The sequence below is a fragment of the Tachypleus tridentatus genome, chromosome 13 (genome assembly GCF_004210375.1).
Source record: "Tachypleus tridentatus isolate NWPU-2018 chromosome 13, ASM421037v1, whole genome shotgun sequence".
NCBI classification, from domain to species: domain Eukaryota; kingdom Metazoa; phylum Arthropoda; class Merostomata; order Xiphosura; family Limulidae; genus Tachypleus; species Tachypleus tridentatus.
Window position 1 is genome coordinate 97,277,519 of NC_134837.1, and position 20,417 is coordinate 97,297,935.

The 20,417-nt window shown below is 31.0% G+C and overlaps 1 pseudogene across 1 annotated transcript in view; it reads left to right on the top strand.

Moving 5' to 3' along the window:
• The window catches only part of LOC143239210 (proliferation-associated protein 2G4-like), a 32,839-nt pseudogene that overhangs the window by 10,108 nt on the left and 2,314 nt on the right, over positions 1–20,417 (top strand). The window contains exons 5-9 of the transcript XR_013021062.1: positions 3,508–3,571; positions 4,435–4,513; positions 6,568–6,646; positions 14,480–14,558; positions 17,393–17,439. The product of XR_013021062.1 is annotated as a proliferation-associated protein 2G4-like (transcript). The remainder of the gene's footprint in view (positions 1–3,507; positions 3,572–4,434; positions 4,514–6,567; positions 6,647–14,479; positions 14,559–17,392; positions 17,440–20,417) is intronic.

A 20,417-nucleotide genomic window follows, 5' to 3' on the forward strand; every position in this document is an offset into this window, starting at 1 on the left:
CACAAATCCTAACTTTTGGTCTCTATTACTTAAGTAAGTATTCATGTACAACATACATGTATGTGTAATTAGAAACTAAGATAATTGTATTATTTACACATCATTGTTACAAATTCTTTGAGGTCAATTTCCAGAAATAATAAATTAATTTTGGGAACACTTGACAGAAGCCATGCCTCTCTTCTGTACTTGAGATTTATAAGATAAATGGACATAGCTGATGTCCATTTTTATACCTAAAAGGAATAGCTCATTTTACGCAAGAACTTTCTAACGGTTATTTTTAAATTGATGTACAGTATTCATTTTTGAGTGCATCTGATTACTGACAGCATTTTTTTATTGTTTTGTTATTGGTAGTACTTACAACTGTTTATTACATGGATACTTATTAGTCAGATAGAAAGTTACATTGTATTTTTGTTTGTATGTGTTAATTATGTGTTACTTATGTTTTAAAATTCATATGTGAAAATTTAATACCTTTTTAAAAGTGTAAACCAAATTTTGCTTTGTTTTGAGATCCTTCTGGTAATATGTGAATGCAAGAACACTTTGCTAATGATACCATAATATTGCCAATGAGTGCTCAGTCAGGTGTGGTTGAATAATAAATTCTAAGGAAGAGAAAAGGGAAATGAAACATTAAAAATAAACTGTTTTTTAAAATGTAAAGATGTGCAAATAAAAATATAATTAAAAAAGAGAGTATAAGATTATTCATTGAAAGATTGAAAGGTATGTGCATTTTCCTGTTTCTTAATTTTAACCACTGCACTAAATGTTCACTGTAATAGCTGCAGTAAGTACTGATGCAGAGAAAATGAAAAACAAAATATAAATATCTTCATATAAAAACAACTTTTTTTATTATTATTATTCATTCCAGAGGTTCAAGAGGTGATGCAAATTGTATTTGAAAAATGTAAGATGAAAAAAGTATTTTTAATATTAAAAACAAAATCAACTGTTTTTGTTTGGGTGGTCTGTATTCTGAGGGCAAAAATTCTTAAGTAAAATCAGTAACGGATCTTTAATTGAAAATTTCTTGTTTACAAAAGCCTTCGAAATGTGTATTTAATAGTCTGTCAGATGTGAAATGCTATAGTATGGCTAATCTCATGGTTACTTTCGTGGTTGTGTTGAGCCCAAAAGGGCATATCTCTTAATCATTAAGTTAACATGTTTAAAATTTAACACCAGTTTCCTTTAGTATAATAATCTTTAAATAAAACTCTTTTTAAAATAAAGATTGAGTTTGTCAGGTTTTATGCCAATTTAACAAGTAGGTTTAACCAGAAAGTATGGAGCATTCCACTTAAGTTGACAGTTCTGCTTTGTATGAAATATAGTTGAAGAATCATTTTGCAACACATAAATTATTTTATTTACATTGTCACTTATAAATAAGACATGACTGCTTGTTTCTGAAGTAGTTAATTAACAGTACAACTATTTGGTTAAAAGATTTTTCAGTTTGATTCATTTGTTTGAAAACTTTGATGAGTTAAGTGAACCCATCAACTTAATATTAATTTATAAGATTTGGAGCTTTTTTATTTTGTTCAGATTAAAAAAAATTAACTCCTCTAGTGTCAAGATTTTTCGAAATTGAGTTAGAAAAACGGCAGTCATTTATTTCAATTTTAGGTAGCCTATAGTCATATATTATTGAATCAAAAATTCTTTTATGATCTGTTATATTTCTGAGCTGTGTTGTACTTTGTTTCTGTTATATCCTCTAATACATCATCAGGAAAGGTGTTGAAAATGTGCAGAATGTTACTATTAAGGTTGATATTAACATTCAGTGAAGAAGTACCATGAAATTTTAAAGTACGTGAAGATTGGGAAACATTGTTTAGTAATGTCTATTATACCCAAGATCATAATTAGGGCCGTATTCTAATTTTCACGTTCTAAATTGTGTTCTAAGATAGTAGTTTAATCTCCATGAAAGCTGTTTTTAATTTCATCCTAGTCAGTGTGGCTTTCAACATGTTTTACTGGTTACAAGCAAAAAAAAATTACTCTTTTTACCACTTAACAATATATTATACTAACTAGAGTACTGGTTATGTTATTAAGAATAAATCAAATCAAGATCAGCAAAAACAGCATTTCTAATGATGTAGTGAACACTGATTGTAATGCATAACATCTAAATATATTTGGACAAGTAATGAAAAATACAATAAAAATGATTTGTGTGAATAAACTCGTACAAATATTTTCTAAAATGAGGAGGTTGCTGAATTATTCCAGGCAAATCCTGGAATGGATTAGAATATCGTGACTCATCCTGTTTTAATAATGTATTTTAATGAGTAAATGATGCTGTTGTGGTGATATTTTGCTGAGTAATTTGGATTTATTCCTAATTTTTATGGTAGTTATGAGGTATGCCAAGCCAATCAACCTTATATTTAGTTATTGCAGAAAAAATAATATTAAATATAAAACTCCTTCTCAGTAAAATACTTTTGATATTAATTTAGCAGGTTTTAGAGATTATGCAAATGAAATTGAAAATATTGGATGTTGAAAAGATTTTTTTTAATGTAACTTGAAAACCACTAAAGTAAAGGTTGGACTAAATTTGCTATTCAGTACGTACAGAATTAGCTTTATCTCTTTCATTCAGATTTATATATATATATTATATATATAATATACATAGATGAAATTAGTGTACAGAAATATTAGTATCATTGTTTTGAAAACATCCCATAATCATAACAGTGCATCATTGTTCCCATTTTTTTATGTGAATAACAAACAGGAATAGTTTTAAAAAAGAACTTGTAGTTTCAACTACATCAAACTATAAGTTGGTTTTAAGAGATATTGACAGAAAGTTTTATTTTTACATTTCTGTACATGTTGCAGTTACGGTTGCTTTTAATGTGTATTGAAAATTGAAGTATGCTTATTAATTCTTTCTGCTTTTTATAAAATTATTTTAACTATATTAACATTTAAGGTTTGCTGTTATTATGCCATAATATCAGCAATGAAAGACTAGCAGCACTGTGTAAGTTATTGTGGAGGAAGATAGTTTGGCTGGTTTTAAGTGAAAATGCTTTGATTTTATGGTGTAGCTACTAACTTATAATTTTTCTTATCTGATTTAATCTAGTTTTTCTAAGGTAGTTGGGGAATTTTTGTTAAATTAATTTTAAAAACTAATTAGTGATACTTTTTTAATTTGATTTTTGATTGTTTGTTTCTGATATGTCAAATTCATTGTAAAATTAGGTTGGAAAATGTAACTGCCAATATGTGAGTCTTTGTGAAGATAATTTTTGGTTGTAGTTAATGTCGTGTGAAGTTTATTGGAGTTACAGCAAAAACTATTCTGAAAAGTAACATTTAAGTAGTGAACTAAAAGATTAAGACCCTGTTAGTATAGTTGCTAGTTTTATTATTTTGCTGGTTTACAAATTAACCATATTTAACTGTAGGTATAATAAAGTGTGTATTTACATATTTATTTCTTTACTTCAGAATTTTGCTGTTACAGATGCAATACAAAAGGTAGCTAAATCTTTCAAATGTGAACCCATTGAAGGTTATTGTGGAATTACAACACAAAATTAAAAATGTGTTTTTGTTTGAGGCATATATTGAGTATATTTTGATACATTACGTCATCACTCAGGTTTCAGGTGTTTTGATTAAATGAAAAAAAGACTTTTGGACCTGTTTTCAAGGTTTAGGTTACTGAACCAGACCCATGAACTGACCCAAGACCATGGAACGAACATGAAGAAATTAACTCGTAAATGTAAAGTAAAACAATGTAGAAATGAAACGTGCTTGAAATAATCTAGATGTAGTTGTAAATGTGATGGTGTAAGTGTAGTGATTAGGCTAAACTGTAGGTCCAGATGAGAGAAGAACTTATCTGAAAGAAGATGGGCACAGTGGTTTTGTTCTTTACAAATGGGAATTAGAATCATATATGAGAAATCAATAGTTTCAATATTTTGTAAGGATAACGGCACAGAAAAGCCCAAAGATTCAGTGTTGAATTTGAAGCACAATGCATCACGAAATGATTTCATTGGCAATTCTCAAATTAAAAATGTTATTTTTGCAATGAAGACTAAAATACAAGAAAGATGGAGTATTGTCCAGTATGGTATCATCTATATAGGTTTCATCCTGTCATATTTTTATTAATATTTATTTTTTTCCTTTTAGAACTTGTGCTGAACTTCATTCATTGTGATCTATTAGAATAACCCAAATTCAGAGGTTTCCAGAGTAACTCCATATTTACCATCCCTATTTAGTACTAAAAGATCCTGGGCAGGTGTTAAGTGAGAAATTTCTTATAAATAAATAAATACAAGAAAAAACACATTTGCATCACACTTTTTTCATAAAACACAAACTATCTTTTAATTCTATTTTTACTTTGCTTTCAAGGCATGCCGTCACATCGGTTGAAACAGTTTCAGAATGATGGAGAAAAATCTATAATTCAAACTCCCACTGAAGCACAGAGGTGAGAAATAATCATGATTATACATAGAAGGATACAGATTTTTCTGCTTTTTATAAAACTTCAGCTAGTTTAGTACATATTTATCCATGTGTGACTAGGCTTGTATAAACTGATTGCCCCATCGTTACCAAAACAATGTACGTGTTTATACCCAAAATTTGTACAGGTTTTTGGACATGTAATATAAACCATAAAAGATTAATTTTTGAAAAATATTTTGTAATTTGTTTTGATGCCACTTTAACCCTATCACCATGGGTATCCTTTACTGCAAATAGCAAAAAGGTTGTTTCATACAAAGTTTTATCTAACTATTTGTTGTTTGTGTTATACCATATTTTAATAGTATACAAGTTTTAAATTCTATAAGAAAATATTTTCTAAAAAATCTTAAAGATCCTCTAGGGTGATATTTCTTCAAGGTGTCTTCTATTTTATCCATCACCTCTCACTATAAAATAATCATTGTTGAGTGAAACCATAATTTTAATAGCCTACAATTTTGTTTGGCTACAGAGCTATTAAATAGAAAATCAGCTACTTGTGATAAACAAATGGAAGGTCATGAATTGTAAATAAATAAATGTTTGAACACTCAAAATTCTAGAATTTCAATGTTTTTATATGAAAAGGGTCTTAAAAGAGTCTAACCTATTTTATTGATGACAAGCTGTACTATTGTGTTTGCCTCAGTTTTGCAAAAAATGGTAGACAGAAAATGAGACATACACTGGCTTGGCAGCACTGAGTAGTAACAATTTGAATTGTGTACCTCTGCCTGCAAACAAACAAACAGTTGTCATGTGATTGTTGTTTGAATTGTACTGTCAATGTAAACTAAGCTCAAGACTCTTTGTTGAAATCTGAAATCATAAAATTGTTGATTGGATAAAGAACATGAATGCTTCAGAAAGGTACTTATTTCTACCTTCAACATAAGCAGAAAGAAGAATGCAAATAAAAGTATTACAGAATGAGTGTTATAAACTGAACCTATATGCATGAAATATCCAACTATTTGCCAGTTTACAGTTTGGCAATTTAATTGATAACATCAATTACATTGATTACTATGGTGTAGACTAATTAATGAATCAAAATTATTATTGGATTGAGTAATCAGAATTAGTGTTTTTGATTATCAGTGTTTTTAATCATTCCAAAAATTAAATAATTCAAATCACAGTGATTGTCATAAAATAATTAAGTTTTCAATCTATATCAAAATATAAATTGAGAAATGTTTCCAGGAATGAAAAAGAATGCTAAAAAATTATTTAAAAAAAATCCCAGATCTATGGTTATATCTAAGTGTTAAAAGCTTACCATTTGTTTCTGTTGTTGTTCTCTGCAGGAGATTCATTAATTCAATTTCCTGGTAAATCATCAAATACTTTACCCTTTGCCTTATGTTTCGATATGTGGGGATAAAAAGTTTATGTGCTATATTCAGTAGTGTTTAAACTTTACATATTACTACTTTGATAGCTGAGCTTTAGATGATTGTTTTTGCACTTTTTGAGATAATAAAAAGATACAAATGTCAGGCTGTAATGATAAAAACAGTAAATAGAGGGAAAATCACGTGTAAAACAAAACATGGATAACTTTATTCTCAATGAATTACAAAATGCAAGTCCTTCCTTCAGGATGGGCAGAAAAATTCTAAAAAAAAATTAAAAATGTATTATTTGTATATGAGAATCCTTAGAATTGTTTGATATGTTTAAATTTGAGTAGAAAAATTACTCCAAATGCATGTTATAAGGTTTACATTTTAAAGTATTTTTGAGGTTAGTTATTGAAATAGAGTTACAATTATTATTTGTACTTAGAATTTGAAATTTGATATATAAGTGTGTGTACTTTGCATCTCAAAAGTGCTCTGGCCTGAATATGTTCAAGCTCTTTTTTTGCAATACTATGTGCCCAACTGTAGTTGCTTATAATAAATTGTACAACTGCATGAAAAGTAAATATATTGTATAATATGAAAATTAATGTTTCTATTTTTAATACTCTGTTATTACATTGACTTCTTTTTCTTTAACTAGAAAATAACATGAGAAGTGTGAGTTTGAATTACATGAGGTTTATGCCATAGATGTAGTCATCAGTACAGGAGAAGGAAAGGTAAAGTATTTTTAGTAAAGTTATCATACAAATTAAGTAATTGTCATTTTCTCAAAAATTTTATGAAATGTGTATATGTATATAATTAGGTTATTACATGAACTTCAAATTGCAATTTGAAAAAGTAGTTTTGAGAATTCTTAAAACTATACTTTTTTTTTTTTTCTGTATTTTATTTTGAACACAGCAGTGCCTTAGTGTTTTATGTATATGTGGGTTGTAAATCTTTTAGTATACTACAGGCTTCATATTTTGTCTTTCAATCAAATTTAGTTTCAGAGGATGGGATCCATTATTAGAGGTTTATTACAATGTGAGAGAAATAACTTTATTCACATGTATGGACGTGCATTATACTAAGCTATATGTGATTGGTAAGATTAATAAAACAGAAATGTGATGGAAGAAATTCAACCATTTAAAGTTTGTTGGTATAATAAGGAATCATAGTTAGATTTTCTACGTGTACCACAAACATCATTTTATCCATCAGCACTTTAGACAGGTAAATCTAGTTTGTTATATGATATCCTTCACTTGGCAGAGTGGTTGATGAAGACAGTTGATCTTAAAATGTAGCAAAATTTAAAAACTAATTTTACAAACCACACATACAGTTTTATTATCAGTATATGTGTGTAAAAATATCAAACTATCTTTTTACCCAACTGTGCATTCTTTACTTCTAGGTGGAAACTTGATATTACTAAAAAAATAGGCATTTTCCATTAATTAGTGCTACTTCTCTTGTATAGAGGCTGAAACACAATTTCTAAACTTGTCAAAACTGCCAAAAATAAAAATATTATATGAAGTTTTTTTCACTGTATTCAGGCCATAGTTAAACTGTACGTTTAAAAGTTGGCAAAAACAACAGTTTTGATACATATGAATGGAAGTAGTTATGGAAACACACAAGTAGTACATATACAAAAGTCACATACAAGAAGTAGTAACAAATGGATGGTAACTTTTTTATTGATACAAATATTTGTCAATGTAGAAGAAAGTAAGTCGAATTATATGTTTACAATTAAAAGCAACATAGTGTTAATATCAGTACTGAATAAATTAGTGTTAAATATGGACTTGCCCTGAAAAGGACTGAACATATGTTCTGGTGTCCCAGGAGTAACAGTAAAGGTATGTATGGGACTTGTATACCCACATAATCATTTACATTCCTGTAAACTTAAGTTACCCAGTGTTACAAAACATCTGTCTGGTACTTTATTATTTCTAGACTTGAAAAGCTTCTTTGTTTAATACAATATCCTAGTTTTTTCAATGTCAGTAGGTTCTCTGATATTTAGTTAAATTTTAAAGTTTACCTGTTTTTATTAACTTGGTGTTGCTCCAGTCTGTAACATTGACACGAGGTATTTTCCTTACCAATTGTGATAACACTTCTTCATTTTTTACTTTGTATTTTTTCTGCACCAGAACGTATGCATGTTTTTCTTAAGGCAAATCTTTTTTAATAACTATTTATCAGGTAAGGATTTTAACACTGCATTGCTTTTAATTGTAAATAGATGTTTTATACAAGTGTCATTTCAATTTGTTTAAAATTGTACATGTGATCCATTTGTTTCATGTAAAACACCTTGTTTTTCACTGTCATACAGTTCATCAGAGTATAAATGTGGAAAATATTTCCAAATGCCTTATGTTGCTCTCCCCAGCCTATCTACTTGTTTGGTTGCCTGTCTACAAAGAAAAGTTACATGAGAACTTTGTACAAGCCAGGTTGTGGTTATGAGTGTTCCATAAACCTCTTTAGAGTTAAGATATTATTTCAGCACAGGTTTGTATAGTTGGCATCATTGTCTTTCTGGAAGGTGGAATCCTTTTTTATGAGTTATGCTTTCGAGGGTATGGCATGATAGATCAGAATTCATCCATACTTCTAAGTAGAAAAGTGATGGCATCACTGGCTACATTGTGGGAATTTTATCATGAGCAGCTGGTAAGCTCATCTTCTCAAAGTCCTCCCCAGTCCATAAAAGTTTTCAAACTCTGGGAAGCACAATATATGGTTTGATAAGCATCTTTGTTTGGGTGCACAAACATGCTATAGACTTGGAGGCAGGCATATGATTATTTTTATTTACTGATTTATTTGATGGAAATCTTCTAAGATTGTTAATCTGTTTCTTTATAAAACACAACATTATTTAACTCTTTCTGTCGCATTCATTGTAGCATCACTTCAGAAACACCACAATTTCAAATTTTCATATACCCACTGCCATCCCAGAACTCAGAAGATGTATATTTATGAAGTTATTGATCCACATTAAGAAATATGTGGCAGTAATGCTAGAGTTAAATCATTTCAATGCAATAAAAACTGAGAAAACCAGGGGACTAGGGATACTATTTGCAAATTATGGACAATAATTGTTAGATCGTTAAAACAGTCATTCGTTGAAAATATTTTTTCTCTGTATTTTTAAAAGCTTTTACACATTTCATCTTATGTACAATATACTTATGAATTTTGTATGACTTTTCATATTTTTTTCAAACCTAGGGTTTGGTTCATTGCATCGGGGGACTGTGAAGATGTGATTATGGTCTCCTATTGGGTTTTCCTGCTTTTGACATAGAGGTCTATTGCAGGGTGAAGATCAAAATACCTTACCTGATTCCTGTCAATCAAAATGACTATCAGGACTGACAGTGTGTATCCCATCAAACTTGTCTTGTTGTCACTTGTGATTCTCTTCATAACTGAAAAATTCCCTTTAACATACTGCTGTATTTATCGACAGAAAGAGTGCTGTTAGGACTAATTTGCCAAAGTGTAGAATGAGGTGAAACTCTTCACTAAGAAGTTTCTTCAACATGGGAAGAGATAAACATTTATTTGCAAGGAAATGTTTTGATACACAATGTTTCATGTGTTCATATTATTGCATCACAGTCTGCTTGGGTGGCTTACTTGAATGTTGGTCTCTCTCCTCTGAATCATGACCATCAGACTAACTGGAAAATAAACATTCAGTGTGGTAAATAATTAGATTCTTAACTAATCTTTGCTATAGTTTGACAGGTTGTTAGATCCTCTTGGCCAGAACTTTGGATCTAAATTTTAGAATAATTACATACTTGCCAACATCTGACAAAAATATCATTTGCATATCTACTTAAATACAAAATATTTGCTCATTTCCATAATTTGATGTACATCTTGTGTAATCATTTGATTTAACTCTTGTAGGGTGGTTATGATCTTATTCATAGTGTCAGCAAAGATTAAATGATCTGACTAGGAAGTAGTTAACTGGTGCATAATTTTTAATGAAAGGTGCTGCATTGTGAGAGAAAGTAAAATAAACTGATTTGATCATCCTTAAGTTCCCCTTGGTAACAGAAGCTTCATCAGAGTTTGATCTGGAAGCAATATATATAAGGGGACAAACTGTGGTTTTCTAGTTTTTCTTATAACTCATGAACCTGTGCTTAATAGCAGCCCATCAAATGACAATCTATTTCCCAAATTTTTCGGTCACTTTATTCAACAAATCAGTAGTCTTCGTTTCTTGGAAATGTATTAAAGAGTTTGAACAAAAATTGATTATGCTTTTCATTTTGGTTTGAAACTTTGTTATGTGCTTCATCCATTTACATGTTTCCAAAACAGTAAGCTCTAATTAGTGTGATATATAGTGAATTCCTACAAGATGCATCATGTTGTTACAGGAAGATTACTATGCCACCATTTGAACCATAGTTGATACTTTCTCCATCTAACCTAAATCCAACAAGCTTTTTCTGCCATGCATGGATCCTCATAGTTTTTTGCTAGTTATTTTGTTACATGCATTGCTAACATTTACAATCCTAAGCAAAAACTTTTGACGTTCATTATCAGTGAAAATATGAACTTGCACTATTTCTTGTGAGATATAGACATACCTATTTTTTGCAATGCAGTATCCTGTTGGGTAAAGCTTTATAAACTTTTCATTTTGCTCACTGGACAAGTACTTTAAGAGAAAATAGAGTACTTAAGGCCATATTAAAAACTGTTTTGCAATTAAGTTAAATTAGACTTGATTTTGAATAAGGGTAATGCTAGTCCTAAGGTGTTTTTTTTGTATATTTTACAAAATTACTGCTAGGATAATTCATTTTCCTGAAGACATTTGTTTAAACTTAGTGAAATGAAAGTCATTGTAAGCCAATTGGAAAGATGGAATTTATCAATTTTATTTTATTTCCTTGTTTGTCTCTATCTGAAGTGGGATGTATTAATATTTACACCTACTTTTTCATTCAAAATATTGTATTATGGTTACACTATTTTTCATTTTGGAGAAAGGTACCTTGTGACATTCATAGTATGATAATAACTTTTTTAGTGCATTGTGAAACTATGCTGTGAGTGTAATCAGGAAGCTGCTAGTTTCTTGTTCAATATATGCATGTTGTGTTTTTATTGTCAATACAGACAAATGTTTAGAAATTACAGTGAACTTACTTTTATAGATGTTGTTTATGGTTTCCTATGCTTTCTACATTTGTTCACATTTGAGGTCTCCAACACTTTTTCCATGTTTTTGAAGAGTTCTTTGAAGGCATATAACTTACAAGACACCATAAACAACTGGAAATGGCTATCAGAGAAATTTGACCATTTTCCAAAAATCCACAGAATATAAGTTCTCACCTACATTGAACTGCAACTAAGACCACTCGTTCTTCCATGAATGGTCAAATTTTCTCTTTTTTTGAGAAGTGTGTATGTGAACTCTTACTTATTTGGGGAATGAAAGGCATGGATGAGAATAAGTCTTTGTGGCTATTAATATCAGGTATGGGTTTAGAACAAGTACTGGAGAGTTTCTATATTTTTTCCTTTGAATCAGTTTCAGAATCACAAAGTTCATTCACATTTTAGAGTTTTTCACCAGTCAAATTACTTTTCTTTAACCCAAAATGCTCCATTTTTTGTTTCTTTTTTTCACAAGAAGGCTTGGGTTACTGAATTACCATGAAGCCAAAATTATAAAAGCAGCCCACATGTATTAACACTTGAGAATGTGCAAGTGTTAGAACATTCCTGATGAAATTTTCATAAGCTTAGCAAAAGAATTAGCTGTTTTTGCCAATTGTCATTCAGCATTTAACCCATCTTGAAACAATGAACTAGTAGTTTTACCATATCTGTCCACTGTGTTAGCTGTGCACTGTGTCTGTTTGGAGGGTTATTATTTTACTTTGTGGTAATGGGGTTTCCTTTACCACCATTCTGTGGCCAATGTAGTATTTCACATTATTCAAATGCTTAGTGCATGCATTGTGTTGTGATATGTTGGTAACACAGATTTGTGTGTTTGCAATGGCAGAAAGATAATTCATAAAACTACGAGTAAAAAGGTGCCTCTTCTGTTTTTCAGTGCGAATTTAGGACTTTTTGTGGTATTTGGATGATCAATTGATTCTCATTTGTGTCAATATTTTGTGCTATTGTGAAGGACTACATATGTCATTTCCCAGATATTCAGACTGGTATACTACCTAATGAATTTCTGTAGTACCAAGAATTATGGGGTGCACTGTTTTGATACAGCTGCAGTTTTGTTTGGTTCATTAGTGTATAGCAAAATTCATACCTTGATTGGATGAGATGCAGCTCCCCACTTGTATTGATTCCCCACCATGCATCACTGTAGATGTCATACATTGATATGATACCATACTTCTCTCTGTTGTCATTGTTGAATAAACTGTTGTTGATTGTGCTGAACAATTATAACTTGTATTCATCTGTAAAAAGCATACAGCTTTATCTTTGTTTGTTCCACTGTTGTGGTCAAATGTTTGTTTTAACCTTTTAGCTGCTTTTGCTCAGCAGTAGTTTTCGAGCAACTACACCTCATTTGTAACCACTTTACACCATTGTGTATTTTACTGTTCTCAAGGTAACATTCACACCTTAAGGTTGTTGGCCAGATATACTCTTAATTATCTAACTCATACTTAAGTATCTTGTGATACATAGCACAAGTTATGGAGAGTTTGGGTTTTCTATCTCAACCACTTTTATTATGAGTATGTCAGTTTCATGTATCCCCTTTAAAGTATTGCATACAAATGCCACTAAAATGTGGAGTCTTGCCACTTGTTTTGCAAAGAGTATTCTAGACTTGTCAAAATTAATTTCTACCTACTTGTCATCAGTATTTTGGTCCTGAAATTATGATTAAATTCATACTACTACTGGGCATAGTATAACTGCTTGTACTTCATTTCATTTTCACATTATAAAGGAGTGGCATTCTCATAGTATTTGTCTTTTATATATTCTTTCTTAGTAACTGTTTCCACTGTTACTTCTAGTACTGTATTTGCATTTGTTCTAATGTAATAATGTCTATAATTCTTTATCTGTAAACAAATCACAATAAAAAAATTTAGTAAAGCCACAATTTTTTTGTATTATTTCTTAGAAAAATTCATTACATGTCCTCTCAGTGTTGATGCCTGTATGTAGTGAGGGGACCTCCCAGAGAAGGTTCTGTCTTTTCAGTTTACCTCTTCAATGATCTAAACCCATCCACATGTTTACTGTGAGAAGAGAGGATCCTGGTGGTTGAGAGGTCCAACCCCACCACATCACTTTGGCCTTGAGTTCTCATGGATAGATGATTTTAGGTCCTTCACCTCCAAGGGTCAGCTGAGTACCCGTTTTGGGCATTTTCAACAGTTTTTTTGTAAATTGTATCTGATGCTGGTGTTTGGGTATACTGCTCACAAAACCCTGGTGTTGCTGCAGTGACCTCGTTTAGCATTATAGTGCATCCCTTGAATCCATGGTTGGTAGAGTCAATGGGCACTGAACCTTTGTCATTGTACTATGGATCTCCCAAATCTCAATGAAAATGAAATATTGAAAAACAGCTCATTGGTAAATGACCACATCTTGAAGACTTTAAACAACAGTCTCCAAGTCATTCTGTACCTGTACCTAATTTTCTTAAACTTCATTCTGTGTCTGACAAAACTTAAGGGTAAAAGTCTCCCTTTTTTATTCACAAAGGATTAAAGGGGTTTACTGACTGTTCACAGTCTGTCAAGAAGCTGTATTCTGGGAACATTTTGGTGGAAATACCTATTCTGAAACACACTGAACTCCTCCTCAGTCGTAAGGCCATTGGGGGTATACTCACTGATGTACTCCCCATGATACATTGAATACCTCATGAGGAGTTATTATTAAGAGGGATTTGAAGAACATCCCTGAGTCAGAGATCCTTGCTGGTTTCTCCAGCCAAGGCATTTCTTCTGTGCTCCATATCTCCACTTGCAAAGACTAAATTACCTTAACATTTACATTACCATGTCCACATGCCTTTCTTAAGGCAAGTTACCTAATATATAAGGTACAGCCATACGTTTCTAACCCTCTCCAATGTTTCCAGTGCCAGTGGTTCAGACATTCAATGCATAAACAGGGGAAAAACATCTAAAGATATGTTATCAATTGAACTTTTTATGAATTAGTAAACCCTGTGCAAGTTAGAAAATTTGCTAACAAAATTATAATACGTTAAATAATTTCCAGCAAAAAAGTTTTAGAATCGTTCAACAGTTGTTTATTGGTTGCCAAACAAAGGTTTCAAATCTTTCTCATGACAAGTGCAGTAATGAATAATATTGAAAAAATGGATGATAAACTGTTGTAAACGTGTAATAATAAAATTTTTTTACTAAAGTGAAATTTAAATTTACAAAGATATTATCATTTCTGTATTTTTACATTAAAATGAATTATTGAAAAATGTGTTTTAATCTTTTGTTTCTAACAAATTGTATTCACAGGGCCGAGAAATGGACACAAGGACAACAGTGTACAAGAAGACAGATGAAATTTATCAATTAAAGATGAAAGCATCTAGAGGTCAGTACACCTTTATAAAATGTAAGTAATGAAAAAACTATAACCCTAATATGCATCTTTTCATTAAACAAGGGTTGCCAGAATCTCTGTACAACTCGCTCCTGTTTTCATTGAAGCAGCTAACAGGTCTGATCCCCAACCCATCATACTAGTTTGTGATGATTGATATTAATGTTTTAGACTTCCATAATACAATAGTCTGCCTGAGTTACATCAGGAACTATTAAAGCTACAGTGAACTCAATATTTTTCTTATTGTTTTATCAAAACCTCATAAATTTCCTTTTCTTCAAAATTGTCAGCAAAAAATTTTATCAAGACACTGAGAAAGCAAACTATTTTAACTTTTTTGCTTTATGAATTGACACTTTTATTCTTCATGTGGGACAGACGCTATATCAGCCATATTTACACCGTGAACAACAATGCTGACTTTTTAGCTTGGATACACAGTTATACCATTATGAAGAAAAGTTTTACACATGACGATATAGAGATATTAATTAGATAAATATATGAGTCAATGTTTCCAATACTGTATACATTTAATACAAGAGGTATCAAAATATATACATAAATCAGTCCAAACATGACTCAGTAATATTGAAGATGGGGAAATTTAGCTTGTTTTTTGATAAAGGTTGGGAATATTTTTTGCATGTTCTGACCTCCTTGAGACTTGTACAACCTATACTTTAATGTATTTCATATTTGCTTACTCACATTACTTTATCAAGTGTTTTAGCAAAAAAAATAAAAAAAATAAATTGAATTTTTTTCCAGAGTAATCCATAAGGTTTTCATTTTGATGTCAGGAAACATTCAAAGCAGGATCTGTATAATACACCTCTGAGACTTTCTTCATATAAGAATGGGATGTAATGCAAGAAATTAAAATTTTGGTAAGTTTTACATAACCTTACATTTTTAGCTTCTAGTTTTTTATGTAATATATACACTCAGCGGCTACTTCATTAGGTACATCTGCAAATAACTAAATAATGAATCATGTGGCTGTGAATCACTATATAAAGCATGTAGACATGGTCAGGAGGTTCAGTTGTTGTTTGACCAAACATTAGAATGAGGAAGATGCGACTTTAACCATGGAATGATTGTTGGTGCCAGGTGTGATGGTTCTAGCATCTCAGAAACTGGGATTTTCATGTACTACAATCTCTAGAGTTTATAGAGAATGGTGCAAAAAACAAAAAAACATCGAGTGAGCAGCACTTCTGTGGGTGAAAACACCTTGTTAATGAGAGAGGTCAGAAGAAAATGGTCAGACTCGTTGAAGCCGACAGAAATGCCACAAATATTCAAATAACCACTCTTTACAACATTGAGGTTCAGAGGGGCATCACTGAATGCACATCAATTGAAAGTTGAAGCAGTTTGGTTACATTAGCAGAAAATCTTACCAGCTTCCACTCCTGTCATCTAAGAACAGGAAGATGAGGCTACAGTAGGCACGGGATCACCAAAAATGGATGATTAAAGATTGGAAAAACATTGCCTGTTCTGAAAAATCTCGATTTCTGTTGCAACATGCAGATGGTATGGTCAGAATGTGGTGTAACCAGCATGGATCCTATCTGCTTTGTGTTCAGTGGTGGTTTAATGGTGTGGGGAACATTTTCTTGGCACACATTAGGTCTCTTCATACCAACTGAGCATCATTTGAATGACACAGCATACCTGAGCATTGTTGCTGGCCATGTGTATCCCTTTATGGCCACAGTCCACCTGTTTTCCAATGGCTGCTTCCAGCAGGATAATGAGCTATGTTTCACGAAGCACTCATTATCTCAAGCTGGTTCCATGAACATGACTGTGATTTCAGTGTACTCTAGTGGCCTGCACAGTCCCCAGTTCTCATTCCAATAGAGTATGGGAGATTTGCAACATGAATATGTGGCCAACAAATCTGTCAGAATTGAATTATGATATTGAGTCAGTATGGACCAAAATCCTTAAGGAATGTTTCTTGCACCTTGTTGAATCCACATCATGAAGAATTCAGGTTGTTCTAGAGGCAGAAGGGGTCCTACCTAGTACTAGATAGGTGTACCTAATAAAGTGGCAACTGGGCATATGTAGGTGTGGGTGTTAGGTAATATTTTAAATTTTTTTCTTTAATTTAGCATTAGGCATAAGCAATAGTTTATTCATTAAGACATCTTTACGTTTTGTTAGATTGATTGAGACTTAAGTGCAGAAGAGAAACACGAGAAGAGTCTCTCAAAAGTATAGCTTTAGTTTTTCATTAATTTGTTATTAGTAATCTGAACACAGTATTAAAATAAAAATTAAGAAAAAATCACCATAGGTTTACAATAGTTGGCTGCAATTACAATAATTCATACTGATTTAAAAAAAAAATCATAAAACTCCAGGTTCTTTTAACAAGGTATCTGAAACATGATTTCTGTAACTGTATTTTCTTCAAGAAATATATCTAGCTATTTTATATGTAGGTGTGTATGGACTTTTATTTTTAAGATCAGCTAGTTTATCCTTATATTTTTGGTAGAGGCATTTTACTTTGTTTGTATATTATCTAGGAAGAGAACCCTGTTTAAAATTATTGTAGAAATAATAATAATATTGGAAATGCAACAAATTATGCAGAGAAATAAATTTAACGTTAATAATAGCTCAAGAATGTTTGTACTGATAATTGTCTGGAGCAAGTTTTGTTATGCATTATTCTACTTGGTATCACTTAGACATACATGTATGAAAAAATGAAATTCTATAAAAATGTAAACCTTTAGTGATTTAGAAGTTTTTTTGGGTAAATGGGAATGTGTTATGTTGGTTTTCTTTTGCAGCATTTTTCAGTGAAGTAGAAAAGAAGTTTGGAAACTTTCACTTTGAGGTATTTGTCAAGATTTTTTATTTATGCATGTCTAATTTCAAATATCATTCTTAAAACATAAGGTAATAGATTTGAAAGTTTGTACAAATTATTTAGTTGCTCTGTTGTACTGAAGAAACTTAAAAATTTTTATTGTAGGTTACATTGCTTAAATAGTTGATGATCATTGTTGTTAATGAAATGTGTTTGTTTCATACACATGTAAAATATGCAACTATCACATACAAAGAATGATTTATTAAATATTTTATTTTCATATATTAATTATAAATGTGAGATATTTTTGTGTGTATGTGCTTGAATATTTGATATGCTTAGGAGTTTGCAAGGTAAATGTTGAAACGTTTTTCATTTTGTAACCAGTGTTATGTTAATAATTTACCTTCGAAAGTTAGATTCTGTGGTCTGTTCTACACCAGGTGTTTAAGATGGAAATGATTTTTAATGTAAAAATGTATCTTAACATAGCTGGTATGGGTGTTAAAACTTTTATTAAAATAAAGTAGAGAACAACGTTTCCATCTTCTTAGGCCATCTTCAGGTTACCGAAGAGAGAGTTTGCAACTGACTGTTGCCAAGCACATGTCTTAGAAATAAGGGTGTAAACATGTAATTGATTGTAGGTGGCATTGCAGTTAGATGTTAGGTTATTAATTGGTAAAGGTATAAAGGTATTCCTTTATATTGGTTTTAGTTGTTGTATCAGTAGGATGACTTTGATTTTGTATTTGTTTATATTTGTTTCCGAACTTAGTATGTGGGTATTTTCTATTATTATGTTGTGTTTATTTGATTTGCAGTATTCAAAAACATGAGAAGGTGTTCCTTTGTATTCTTTGAATTGGGCATATTTTGCATTTTCATATTTTCGTAAAACCATAAATTCTTGTTGATATTTGGCTTTAACTCTTTTAGCACAGACTTAGCCCCAGGGATTGACCTCATGACCATTTTGTGCTTATTACAGTTTTTATACTATAACTTTTAAATTAGTAATTGTATCTTCATGGAATTTTGCAGATTATCAGTAAACATTACAAGTTTTCATGTGTAAATAAAATACCAGTATTTCTATTTTTAGAACTTTCTTTGTTATGTTTTTCTCATGCCTGTTTTCTTTGGAATATTGACCATCCAACATGCAAACTAACTTTGATTTTAAGATTAAAAGATACTTTTATGCATCAGAAAATTTTCAAATTTCACATGACATGCAAAATCTCTATAACCACCACATAATTATCAAACTTAAAAAAATATATATTTTTTCATTATTAAAACTCTATACAGGTTGTCAATTTGACCGACCTTGTAATAATTAGGAAATAAATACAAGTTTTTATTCCCTCCAGAATGATTGCATATTATAACGTGAAAACACAAATGTTCAATTTAAAATAGACTAAATCTTGTAGCATTATACATTTTTATTATTGTATTGACTTCTCCAGCCATGCCTGGCAAACATTACAGAAGTTGCAATGGTATGGAGCCCATGCACTTGTATTACTGTATCCAAGAGTATAAAACTGGCCTTTACAAAGTGATCTATCTTGGCTGTGTTTTGGTGGACTAGTATTTATAAAATACAGTTACATTTCAGTTATAATACATTGTGTGTTTACTTTATAGCAAACAATTGTCTCTTCTAGCTATGAACTTTCTACTTGTTTGATCTTGCTGTAGGTTGCTTGGTCTTTATCAGATTTCACATGTGGAGAATAAGAAACAAAAAATGTGTAGGTTTTATATATATATTTCAAAACAACCAAAAATAATAAATCACTATATCAGTACCACAAATTTCCACTATAATTTATCAAGCTTAGTAACTAAGCTGTATTTGAACCTGAAAAATATAAAATTTTGAGCATACTAAAGTCTTACCTTATTGCTTGGAATTGAGCTTAAAAGAAAATATTTCAAAAAGGCTGAGAAAGAGCCACTATGATTGAAAGTGACGTCACAGACAGAAGGCGGTAGGCGGTGTGTGTAAGCATATGTTTCCAAAAAGGGAAATAGGGGGCATGGGCACTATGTTTGATTCGGTACATAAGCCATATGTCAACAAACAGAAAAGATGTGAGGTTCTTTGTTTATAATCTAGCTTGTCGATATTGGTAATTTGAGTTCCTAATTCAAATAAAACTATAGACTTGGTATTTTGATAACAAAAACATAATTTGAACCAGTGCTACATTTAACGTACCAATATCTAGGTGTTTTTTTTTCAAATATTTCTTTTAAATTGAGAAATTAACTAACATACAATACTAAAATTTGGATTACGTTTCACTGTATTATATCAATCTTATTGACACAAATTCATAAAATAGTAGTTGAATAACATTTTGAATGTGCTCAATAAATGTAAAAATGTAGCTTTTGACCCATGTCAATCGGGAAATATAAATGTATTCTCGAAACAGCTGGTATGGATATTGAAACTTTAATTAAAATAAAGTACATAACGGTGTTTTGACCTTCTTAGGTCATCTTCAGGATAACAAAGTTTGCAACTGACCATTGCCGGGCACATATCTTGGCAACGAGGGTGAAAAGGGGCACAGAATTGTAGGGAATGTTGCAGTTAGATGTTAGGTTAGTAATTAGAATATGCATAAAGGTGTTCCTTTATATTGGTTTAACTTTGGTTTCATTTGTTTTATTATAAGTAGGGCTTCTTTGTTTTTGAATTTTCTTATATTTGTATTCCTACATAGTATCTTGGTGTTTTTTATGGTTATGTTGTGTTTATTTGATTTGCAGTGTTCAAAAATGTACAAAGGTGTTTTTTTTTTGGTGTTCTTTGAAACTAGTTTCCACTTTTCTGCTTGTTTCTCCATTATAAAAGTTGTGGCAGTTGCATTGTATTTCATAAATAATGTTTGTGTTGTGTTTGTCAGTGTAGTTTTTACATAGTATGGACTTTAGTTTTGTACCTGGTTTATGAATTAATTTGATGTATAGTGAAATGT